The sequence below is a fragment of the Entelurus aequoreus genome, linkage group LG22, assembly GCF_033978785.1.
Source record: "Entelurus aequoreus isolate RoL-2023_Sb linkage group LG22, RoL_Eaeq_v1.1, whole genome shotgun sequence".
Lineage (NCBI taxonomy): Eukaryota > Metazoa > Chordata > Actinopteri > Syngnathiformes > Syngnathidae > Entelurus > Entelurus aequoreus.
The window spans coordinates 8949581-8962037 of NC_084752.1; positions in this window are offsets into that span (position 1 = coordinate 8949581).

Consider the following 12457-nt stretch of genomic DNA (forward strand, 5'->3'; position numbering starts at 1 on the left):
TTGTTATTGTTTTAAAAAAAAATCTTTTATGCTCTTTTTGTAAAGGAAAAAACATTTTCTTGTGGGAAAAACACAAAATATGTAATATTTCCAAATACTCTAGATGAGGTCATTACAACACAGATTTTGATGGTTTATTGTTTTTGGAACAATGACAGTTTAATTCTAAAAACTCACAGGAGCTCGCCTTAGCCTAAAAACAAACGCGCTCAAAAAAGTGTTGTAAGTAGGTCATATTATTATTGTTTTTTAAACTTTCAACGCTTTAAATTATTCAACAGCTTCAGACTTAGCCATATATATTGTTTATACATTTGTAAGTTTTTTTTTAATGATTTATGCTCTAAACTAAAACTTCTATTATGGGAAAAACACAAAATATGCAACATTTCAAGCAGCAAAGTGGAGTACTTTAAAATACCAAGTTGACTTTATATCTTATTTGTGTTTCATTGTATCCATTAAAGCAGATAAAAATAAAAGTAATTTTTTATTTACTTTCCCTAAACATCTAAAAGTATTTATATTCTCTTCATGTCATATTATGCTCCTTCCAGCGCTGTTGTTTTTAGGTTGGAGATTGTATCCAATTCGGCAGCGCACACACACAGAGTACTTACAAGCAGACACAGTGTGTAGACAGAAAAGGGAGAATGGACGCATTTTGGCCTAAAAACTGACGATAAAGATGAAGCTATCACACTGAAACACCCTCAGGAAGAGGTGCTTTAAAACATGGCTAGCTAGCTAGCGGCTAACGTCCATCTGCAGTGTTTTAGCTACTTCTAAATCACTAATCCTCGCCTCCATGGCGACAAATAAAGTATGTTTCTTACAAGTACCATTATCACTGCAGGACGAGTAATAGCTAAACATGCTTCACTACACACCGTAGGAGGATACAATAGCTCACCGGCGTCACAATGTAAACAAACGCCATGGGTGGATCTACGCCTGACATCCACTGTAATGATACCAAATATTTACAATGATTACATCCATATTTTTTATCATCACCAAATATTTTTCTTTTTTTTAAATTCATATTATGTTTATAACGTCAGTAAATACGTCCCTGGACACATGAGGACTTTGAATATGACCAATGTATGATCCTGTAACTACTTGGTATCGGATCGATACCTAAATGTGTGGTATCATCCAAAACTAATGTAAAAGTATCAAAGAAGAGAAGAATAAGTGATTATTACATTTGAACAGAAGTGTAGATAAAACATGTTGAAAGAGAAAATGAGCAGATATTAACAGTAAATGAACAGGTAATTATTTTATCAACATTATTAAGGACAAACTGTAAAAATTGATTATTAATCAATAATCCATTTTTACAGTTTGTCCTTAATAATGTTGATAAAATAATAGGTAAATAAATGACACAATATGTTACTGCATACGTCAGCAGGAGTCTTTGTTTGTTTACTTACTACTAAAAGACAAGTTGTCTAGTATGTTCACTATTTTATTTAAGGACTAAATTGCAATAATAAACATATGTTTAATGCACCCTAAGATTTTTTGTTAAAATAAAGCCAATAATGCCATTCTTTGTGGTTCCCTTTATTTAGAAAAGTATCGACATACATTTTGGTACCGGTACCAAAATATTGGTATGGACACAACACTATTACCTGTCGAACATCATTTTTAGGTCCAGAACTCTGGAAAAAAGTGCCAAAGTGTGTCCGAACCCGAGCGGCACTTCAAGCCGTCTCCAGTCCAGTGACTTTGTGGTCCGTAGAGAACATCAAGTAAAGCACCTTGGCTAATTCTCCCGATGTTTGTAGCGTGGAAGCTACAATAAATGTGTCAACAAGATGGCTAATTAAATCCCGGATTAGCAGACTTTGACGGTGCAAAGATGTTTGCACAGCTGAGTGACGATACGGCCACGTGGCCAGCGAGACAGGATGCGGGCTTCCAAGTTAAACCCCAGATCTTCATTTCTCCTTTGGCCCAAGTTCCTGGCAGCGTTCCAGTCCATCCTGTGATGCAGTGTCCTTCACCCCCCCTCCACCCTCCACCGTCCCCACTCCCATCTATGTTCCCACTCCTGACTCAGCAGCACCTGCAAGTAGCATCCCGGCTAACGTGGTGGTTTTATCGGGGCAGCAGCAGGATGAGTGCTGGTAAAAACTGAAGGGGAAAACATCTTGAGAAGAGCGGGCCAAAGATGTGCTCGGGTGCTGCAGTGAAATCTCCCTGATCCAGTAGATTGTGTTGATCCACCAGGGAGAGCGATTGGAAATGTGGCAGATTTAGAAAGTCTTTATGGATTGGGGAAGCAAAAAGCTATCCAGTCTGGCAAAGCAAAAGCGGTTAATAACATTTTTTCCTTGTTTTTACTGTAAAAACCTTCTTCTTATGTTTCTTCTCTACCTGCTCGCCTCGCATCTCTTCGGGTTTTTGGCTCCCGATGGTCCCTGCAGGCCGAAGGCAGCTCTTTGAAATTCATCCACAATATTTTCTCAGAGCTTCCACGTCCACCTTTTTCCTCTCAAACACTTTGTGTCTCTGCTGCATCACTGGTCACGTGACTCACCTTCCACTTGGACCCGTCTTTGTCAAATAACTCGACTATTTCCAACCACTCGACGCTGTCAGACAACCTGACCTGTCCATGACTGGACTCGCTCGACGACTCGTCTATGGCGAGTGACCTGCCTGACACGGGACCACCCCTCTTATGTCCAACAATCCATTTTATGTCGGACAACGGGCCTAACGTCGGACAGTCCGTGTAACGTCAAACAGCTCGTCTAATGTCTGTTTGACGACATGTCCAATGTCGGCAACGCATCCGTCCAATGTCGGACAAGGCGTCCAATTTCTGTCGGACAACAAGCCTAACATCGGACAGTCCGTGTAACGTCAAACAGCTCGTCTAATGTCCGTTTGACGACATGTCCAATGTCGGACAAGGCGTCCAATGTCTGTCAGACAACGAGCCTAACGTCGGACAGTCCGTGTAACGTCAAACAGCTCGTCTTATGTATAATGTTTGACAACACATCCAATGTCGGACAAGGCGTCCAATGTCTGTCGAACAACGAGCCTAACGTCGGACAGTCCGTGTAACGTCAAACAGCTCGTCTAATGTCTGTTTGACGACATGTCCAATGTCGGACAAGGCGTCCAATGTCTGTCGAACAACGAGCCTAACGTCGGACAGTCCGTGTAACGTCAAACAGCTCGTCTGTCTGTTTGACGACATGTCCAATGTCGGACAAGGCGTCCAATGTCTGTCAGACAACGAGCCTAACATCGGACAGTCTATGTAACGTCAAACAGCTCGTCTTATGTATAATGTTTGACAACACATCTAATGTCGGACAAGGCGTCCAATGTCTGTCGAACAACGAGCCTAACGTCGGACAGTCCGTTGTAACGTCAAACAGCTCGTCTAATGTCTGTTTGACGACATGTCCAATGTCGGACAAGGCGTCCAATGTCTGTCGAACAACGAGCCTAACGTCGGACAGTCTATGTAACGTCAAACAGCTCGTCTTATGTATAATGTTTGACAACACATCCAATGTCGGACAAGGCGTCCAATGTCTGTTGAACAACGAGCCTAACGTCGGACAGTCCGTGTAACGTCAAACAGGCCGTGTAACGTCAAACAGCTCGTCTAATGTCTGTTTGACGACATGTCCAATGTCGGACAAGGCGTCCAATGTCTGTCAGACAACGAGCCTAACATCGGACAGTCTATGTAACGTCAAACAGCTCGTCTTATGTATAATGTTTGACAACACATCTAATGTCGGACAAGGCGTCCAATGTCTGTCGAACAACGAGCCTAACGTCGGGCAGTCCGTGTAACGTCAAACAGCTCGTCTAATGTCTGTTTGACGACATGTCCAATGTCGGAGAAGGCGTCCAATGTCTGTCTGACATGGGGCGTAACATCGGACAACGGGTGTAACGTCAGACAGCTCGTCTGTCGGACAAGGCGTCTAATGTCTGTCGGACAACGGGCGTAATGTCGGACATGGGGCGTAACTTCGGACAACGGGTGTAACGTCAGACAGCTCGTCTGTCGGACAAGGCGTCTAATGTCTGTCGGACAACGGGCGTAATGTCGGACATGGGGCGTAACATCGGACAACGGGTGTAACGTCAGACAGCTCGTCTGTCGGACAAGGCATCTAATGTCTGTCGGACAACGGGCGTAATGTCGGACATGGGGCGTAACATCGGACAACGGGTGTAACGTCAGACAGCTCGTCTGTCGGACAAGGCGTCTAATGTCTGTCGGACAACGGGCGTAATGTCGGACATGGGGCGTAACATCGGACAACGGGTGTAACGTCAGACAGCTCGTCTGTCGGACAAGGCGTCTAATGTCTGTCGGACAACGGGCGTAATGTCGGACATGGGGCGTAACATCGGACAACGGGTGTAACGTCAAACAGCTCGTCTGTCGGACAAGGCGTCTGTCTGTCGGACAACGGGCGTAATGTCGGACATGGGGCGTAACATCGGACAACGGGTGTAATGTCAGACAGCTCGTCTGTCGGACAAGGCGTCTAATGTCTGTCGGACAACGGGCGTAACGTCAGACATGGGGCGTAACATCGGACAACGGGTGTAACGTCAGACATGGGGCGTAACATCGGACAACGGGTGTAACGTCAGACAGCTCGTCTGTCGGACAAGGCGTCTAATGTCTGTCGGACATGGGGTGTAACGTCGGACATGGGGCGTAACATCGGACAACGGGTGTAACTTAAGACATGGGGCGTAACATCGGACAACGGGTGTAACGTCAGACATGGGGCGTAACATCGGACAACGGGTGTAACGTCAGACAGCTCGTCTGTCGGACAAGGCGTCTAATGTCTGTCGGACATGGGGCGTAACGTCAGACATGGGGCGTAACATCGGACAACGGGTGTAACGTCAGACATGGGGCGTAACATCGGACAACGGGTGTAACGTCAGACAGCTCGTCTGTCGGACAAGGCGTCTAATGTCTGTCGGACATGGGGCGTAACGTCAGACATGGGGCGTAACATCGGACAACGGGTGTAACGTCAGACAGCTCGTCTGTCGGACAAGGCGTCTAATGTCTGTCGGACAAGGCGTCTAATGTCTGTCGGACATGGGGCGTAACGTCAGACATGGGGCGTAACATCGGACAACGGGTGTAACGTCAGACATGGGGCGTAACATCGGACAACGGGTGTAACGTCAGACAGCTCGTCTGTCGGACAAGGCGTCTAATGTCTGTCGGACAAGGGGCGTAACGTCAGACATGGGGCGTAACATCGGACAACGGGTGTAACGTCAGACATGGGGCGTAACATCGGACAACGGGTGTAACGTCAGACAGCTCGTCTGTCGGACAAGGCGTCTAATGTCTGTCGGACATGGGGTGTAACGTCGGACATGGGGCGTAACATCGGACAACGGGTGTAACTTAAGACATGGGGCGTAACATCGGACAACGGGTGTAACGTCAGACATGGGGCGTAACATCGGACAACGGGTGTAACGTCAGACAGCTCGTCTGTCGGACAAGGCGTCTAATGTCTGTCGGACATGGGGCGTAACGTCAGACATGGGGCGTAACATCGGACAACGGGTGTAACGTCAGACATGGGGCGTAACATCGGACAACGGGTGTAACGTCAGACAGCTCGTCTGTCGGACAAGGCGTCTAATGTCTGTCGGACATGGGGCGTAACGTCAGACATGGGGCGTAACATCGGACAACGGGTGTAACGTCAGACAGCTCGTCTGTCGGACAAGGCGTCTAATGTCTGTCGGACAAGGCGTCTAATGTCTGTCGGACATGGGGCGTAACGTCAGACATGGGGCGTAACATCGGACAACGGGTGTAACGTCAGACATGGGGCGTAACATCGGACAACGGGTGTAACGTCAGACAGCTCGTCTGTCGGACAAGGCGTCTAATGTCTGTCGGACAAGGGGCGTAACGTCAGACATGGGGCGTAACATCGGACAACGGGTGTAACGTCAGACATGGGGCGTAACATCGGACAACGGGTGTAACGTCAGACAGCTCGTCTGTCGGACAAGGCGTCTAATGTCTGTCGGACATGGGGCGTAACGTCAGACATGGGGCGTAACATCGGACAACGGGTGTAACGTCAGACAGCTCGTCTGTCGGACAAGGCGTCTAATGTCTGTCGGACAAGGCGTCTAATGTCTGTCGGACATGGGGCGTAACGTCAGACATGGGGCGTAACATCGGACAACGGGTGTAACGTCAGACATGGGGCGTAACATCGGACAACGGGTGTAACGTCAGACAGCTCGTCTGTCGGACAAGGCGTCTAATGTCTGTCGGACAAGGCGTCTAATGTCTGTCGGACATGGGGCGTAACGTCAGACATGGGGCGTAACATCGGACAACGGGTGTAACGTCAGACATGGGGCGTAACATCGGACAACGGGTGTAACGTCAGACAGCTCGTCTGTCGGACAAGGCGTCTAATGTCTGTCGGACATGGGGCGTAACGTCAGACATGGGGCGTAACATCGGACAACGGGTGTAACGTCAGACATGGGGCGTAACATCGGACAACGGGTGTAACGTCAGACAGCTCGTCTGTCGGACAAGGCGTCTAATGTCTGTCGGACATGGGGCGTAACGTCAGACATGGGGCGTAACATCGGACAACGGGTGTAACGTCAGACAGCTCGTCTGTCGGACAAGGCGTCTAATGTCTGTCGGACAAGGCGTCTAATGTCTGTCGGACATGGGGCGTAACGTCAGACATGGGGCGTAACATCGGACAACGGGTGTTACGTCAGACATGGGGCGTAACATCGGACAACGGGTGTAACGTCAGACAGCTCGTCTGTCGGACAAGGCGTCTAATGTCTGTCGGACAAGGCGTCTAATGTCTGTCGGACATGGGGCGTAACGTCAGACATGGGGCGTAACATCGGACAACGGGTGTAACGTCAGACAGCTCGTCTGTCGGACAAGGCGTCTAATGTCTGTCGGACATGGGGCGTAACGTCAGACATGGGGCGTAACATCGGACAACGGGTGTAACGTCAGACAGCTCGTCTGTCGGACAAGGCGTCTAATGTCTGTCGGACAAGGCGTCTAATGTCTGTCGGACATGGGGCGTAACGTCAGACATGGGGCGTAACATCGGACAACGGGTGTTACGTCAGACATGGGGCGTAACATCGGACAACGGGTGTAACGTCAGACAGCTCGTCTGTCGGACAAGGCGTCTAATGTCTGTCGGACAAGGCGTCTAATGTCTGTCGGACATGGGGCGTAACGTCAGACATGGGGCGTAACATCGGACAACGGGTGTAACGTCAGACAGCTCGTCTGTCGGACAAGGCGTCTAATGTCTGTCGGACATGGGGCGTAACGTCAGACATGGGGCGTAACATCGGACAACGGGTGTAACGTCAGACAGCTCGTCTGTCGGACAAGGCGTCTAATGTCTGTCGGACAAGGCGTCTAATGTCTGTCGGACATGGGGCGTAACGTCAGACATGGGGCGTAACATCGGACAACGGGTGTTACGTCAGACATGGGGCGTAACATCGGACAACGGGTGTAACGTCAGACAGCTCGTCTGTCGGACAAGGCGTCTAATGTCTGTCGGACAAGGCGTCTAATGTCTGTCGGACATGGGGCGTAACGTCAGACATGGGGCGTAACATCGGACAACGGGTGTAACGTCAGACAGCTCGTCTGTCGGACAAGGCGTCTAATGTCTGTCGGACATGGGGCGTAACGTCAGACATGGGGCGTAACATCGGACAACGGGTGTAACGTCAGACAGCTCGTCTGTCGGACAAGGCGTCTAATGTCTGTCGGACATGGGGCGTAACGTCAGACATGGGGCGTAACATCGGACAACGGGTGTAACGTCAGACAGCTCGTCTGTCGGACAAGGCGTCTAATGTCTGTCGGACATGGGGCGTAACGTCAGACATGGGGCGTAACATCGGACAACGGGTGTAACGTCAGACAGCTCGTCTGTCGGACAAGGCGTCTAATGTCTGTCGGACATGGGGCGTAACGTCAGACATGGGGCGTAACATCGGACAACGGGTGTAACGTCAGACAGCTCGTCTGTCGGACAAGGCGTCTAATGTCTGTCGGACAAGGCGTCTAATGTCTGTCGGACATGGGGCGTAACGTCAGACATGGGGCGTAACATCGGACAACGGGTGTTACGTCAGACATGGGGCGTAACATCGGACAACGGGTGTAACGTCAGACAGCTCGTCTGTCGGACAAGGCGTCTAATGTCTGTCGGACAAGGCGTCTAATGTCTGTCGGACATGGGGCGTAACGTCAGACATGGGGCGTAACATCGGACAACGGGTGTAACGTCAGACAGCTCGTCTGTCGGACAAGGCGTCTAATGTCTGTCGGACATGGGGCGTAACGTCAGACATGGGGCGTAACATCGGACAACGGGTGTAACGTCAGACAGCTCGTCTGTCGGACAAGGCGTCTAATGTCTGTCGGACAAGGCGTCTAATGTCTGTCGGACATGGGGCGTAACGTCAGACATGGGGCGTAACATCGGACAACGGGTGTTACGTCAGACATGGGGCGTAACATCGGACAACGGGTGTAACGTCAGACAGCTCGTCTGTCGGACAAGGCGTCTAATGTCTGTCGGACAAGGCGTCTAATGTCTGTCGGACATGGGGCGTAACGTCAGACATGGGGCGTAACATCGGACAACGGGTGTAACGTCAGACAGCTCGTCTGTCGGACAAGGCGTCTAATGTCTGTCGGACATGGGGCGTAACGTCAGACATGGGGCGTAACATCGGACAACGGGTGTAACGTCAGACAGCTCGTCTGTCGGACAAGGCGTCTAATGTCTGTCGGACATGGGGCGTAACGTCAGACATGGGGCGTAACATCGGACAACGGGTGTAACGTCAGACAGCTCGTCTGTCGGACAAGGCGTCTAATGTCTGTCGGACGGCTCGTCTAATGTTGGACAATCCAACTAAGTGGAACAACAGACTACTTAAAAGTAAGAAAATACAAAAAGAGCAACAAGAAGTTGGTGACCTGTTGATTTTTATTGTGGTGCTCTTCAATAAAACCGTCACGGATTAGGAAATCATTTTAACAGCAAAAAAAAAAAAATCCATCACATTTTGTTACAAAATAGGACATACTGTTTTATTATTTTTATTATTATTATTATTGTTATTAAGTCCACAGAAATGAAAAAAGAAAGTTAAAAAAGGTGTGTAACATTCAGGTAGTAAAGTACATTCAGTTCCCCTTTTCCTCGCCATCCAACACACAAAACACAGCAAATGAGGGAGAAAAAAACATTTTTTTTTTTCATGTTTTACACTCAACAAAAATGACTTTTTATTCTATTTACACCTTCTTCCATCTGTAAATCAGGTGAGATTAAAAAAGGCACAAGTTTCCCTTTTTATTTTTTTTCTTCTAGTTTTTAGTCTTTGAAGTACAATGTAAACATCTCATGCATTAGCAACACTTTTCATCTTACAAAAAAAAAAAGTGTCGGCCGTTTTCTTTTTTTTTTTCCTAGACAAAAGTACTTAAATATTATTTTCCCAGCAAAATAGAATTCTCTCAAAAATACTTTCCCAGTCCTTCTTTTTTTTAGGTTCCTTACAAAGGACAGGAAGAAGAAGAACAACAACAAACGTTCCTCCCAATAACGCACAAGGAGCACTTGACTTTCCTTCTTTTATTCACAAATATTCACAATTACATTTTTCCTGGACTGTTGCGCACCCACGCTAGTCGCACCGTGTCGTCGCACAGCTCCTGTGTGCAAAACAACTAACAAGCAGGATATGGCTAATCCCCCGCGGAAAACACACGCCACACGGGAAAGAGGACAGGAGGGGGGCGCTGTAACACTCCTCAGTAGCATCGTCACCCTTTTCTTAGCAGGGGGACTCCAAACAATACCCCGTCATCAACAAGCGCACCTTTTACACTGCCGTAGAGCTCGCTTTTTAGTGGAGTTAAGCGTTCCTGTACATGAAGCACTGCTGAGTATGTGTGGGATGCTAAGCAACTGTACAGTGTGTGTGTGTGTGTGTGTGTGTGTGTGTGTGTGTGTGTGTGTGTTTGCAGTCTAGCCTACAAGTTGCTGTACAAATGTTTCAGTAGAAATGAAGCACCTCCATGTAAAAAGTAAGACTAAAAACAAGACTATTATCATTGGCGGGACGGAGAGAGACAAAACGACGGCAGAATCCTCTAGAACAAACTCAAGGCCCGGGGGTCAGATCTGGCCCGCCACATCATTTTATCTGGCCCGCAAAAAAACCTGGAAAATGTGTCAATTACTTTTTTTTTCTCACTAAATGTAATTAATTTTTTTTGTTCATTTTGACAGAAAAAAAATATATGTACTGCTTGTAATTGCATACCTTTTAAACTTTAATAGTATCCAATATTGCAACAAATATTACAGTATATTATCATACTTTCCAAAACATGTTTTTGTCTAAATAAAAATACTTAACATTACAGCAAACTATCCATTAAATTAATAAAAAATTAAAATAAAATGTACGTTGTTCTTTACAGCATATTACTGTAAATTAAAAAAAAAAAAAAACTTTTTTTTTTTTAGCGTAAAAATTTTGTTGACTGAGCTGCCAGTTTTTGACTGTAAAATTTAGGGTTGTTGTTTTTAACGGTGTATTACTGTAAATGGAAAGACGCTACATTTGTTTTTACGGTAAAAAAAAAAACTGGCAGCTAAGTTGCCAGAATAAAAAAAGAACTCGTACTGTTTTTTCATGAACAATAAAATGCGAAATTCTGGCAAGTAAGCTGCCGGCCATTTACCGTAAAATGTTGTAAAAAGTAAAAAATATTTTCAAGTAAAAAAAAAAAAAAAGACGATTTTACTGTAAAAATGTATTTTTACAACTTGTTACTGTACCACTGCTTTTTTTACGGAGAGAAAAAAAATCAAAATCAAAATAATAGATTTTATTTGTAAAAAAAAAAAAAGCACTTTACATTGAGTGAACAACCTCAAAGTGCTACAGTGTATTACATTTTTTTTTTAAATAAAAAGATAATAAAAAATAAATAAAAATAAAAAACAGCCAAACAAAACCCAGTGGTACTGTTTTTCCATTTACCATAAAATGTTGTAAAAAGTTAAAAATATTTTCAAGTAAAAAAAAAAAGAAAGAAAGGATTTTACTGTAAAAAATGTGTTTTTACAACTTGTTACTGTACCACTGCTTTTTTACGGAGAGAAAAAAAATCAAAAAAATAATAATAGATTTTATTTGTAAAAAAAAAAAGCACTTTACATTGAGTAAACAACCTCAAAGGGCTACAGTGTATTAAAAAATTAAATAAAAAGATAATAAAAAATTAATAAAAATAAAAAACAGCCAAAAAAAACCAGTGGTACTGTTTTTCCATTTACCATAAAATGTTGTAAAAAGTAAAAAATATTTCAAATTAAAAAAAGAAAGAAAGAGGATTTTACTGTAAAAATGTGTTTCTACAACTTGTTACTGTACCACTGCTTTTTTATGGAGAGAAAAAAAATAAAAATAATAATAATAGATTTTATTTGTAAAAAAAAAAGCACTTTACATTGAGTAAACAACCTCAAAGGGCTACAGTGTATTAAAAAAAATAAAAATAAAAAGATAATCAAAAATAAATTAAAATAAACAGCCAAATAGCTAAAACTAGTATGCATACATCTAAAAATATGCCTTTTTTAAAAGAAGGGTTTTTAAGCCTTTTTTAAAAGCATCCACAGTCTGTGGTGCCCTCAGGTGGTCAGGGAGAGCGTTCCACAGACTGGGAGCGGCGGAGCAGAAAGCCTGGTCTGGTAGTTTAATTGCTAGAATTTTACTGTAAAATGTGTTTTTTTTTGTTTATTTTTAAAGAACATATAGCACAGTTTTTTTTAAATTCTGGCAACTAAGCTGCACATTTTTTTTTACTGTAAAAAATGTTTTCCCTTTTACAGTAATACACCGTTAAACAACAACCATAGGTTTTGCAATAACTGGCAGCTCGGTCGACAGAATTTTATTGGTAGTTTTTTCCATTTACAGTAATATGCTGTAAAAAAAACAAAACACCGTAATGTAAAAAGATCCATAGTCATTTTTACACTGTATAACTTGCTTTGAAATCATAAGTCAAGTGTTTATTTAAGTGTTTATTTTGACAGAACCAAATAGTTTGTTGCAATTTTAGATAATATTTAAAGTTTAAAAAGTGTGCAATTTAATGCAGTACACATTTTCTTTGTAAATGGAAAAAAGCGAATACATTGAGTAAGAAAAGATAAAAGTGCTTAATTGACGCGTGTTGTTTCCAGGCCGTGTAAAATGAGGCGGCGGGCCAGAGTTTGGCCCCTGGGGGCCTTGAGTTTGACACCTGTGGTCTAAACGGTCTTGATCGGACACTTTTAGTCTCAGGGAC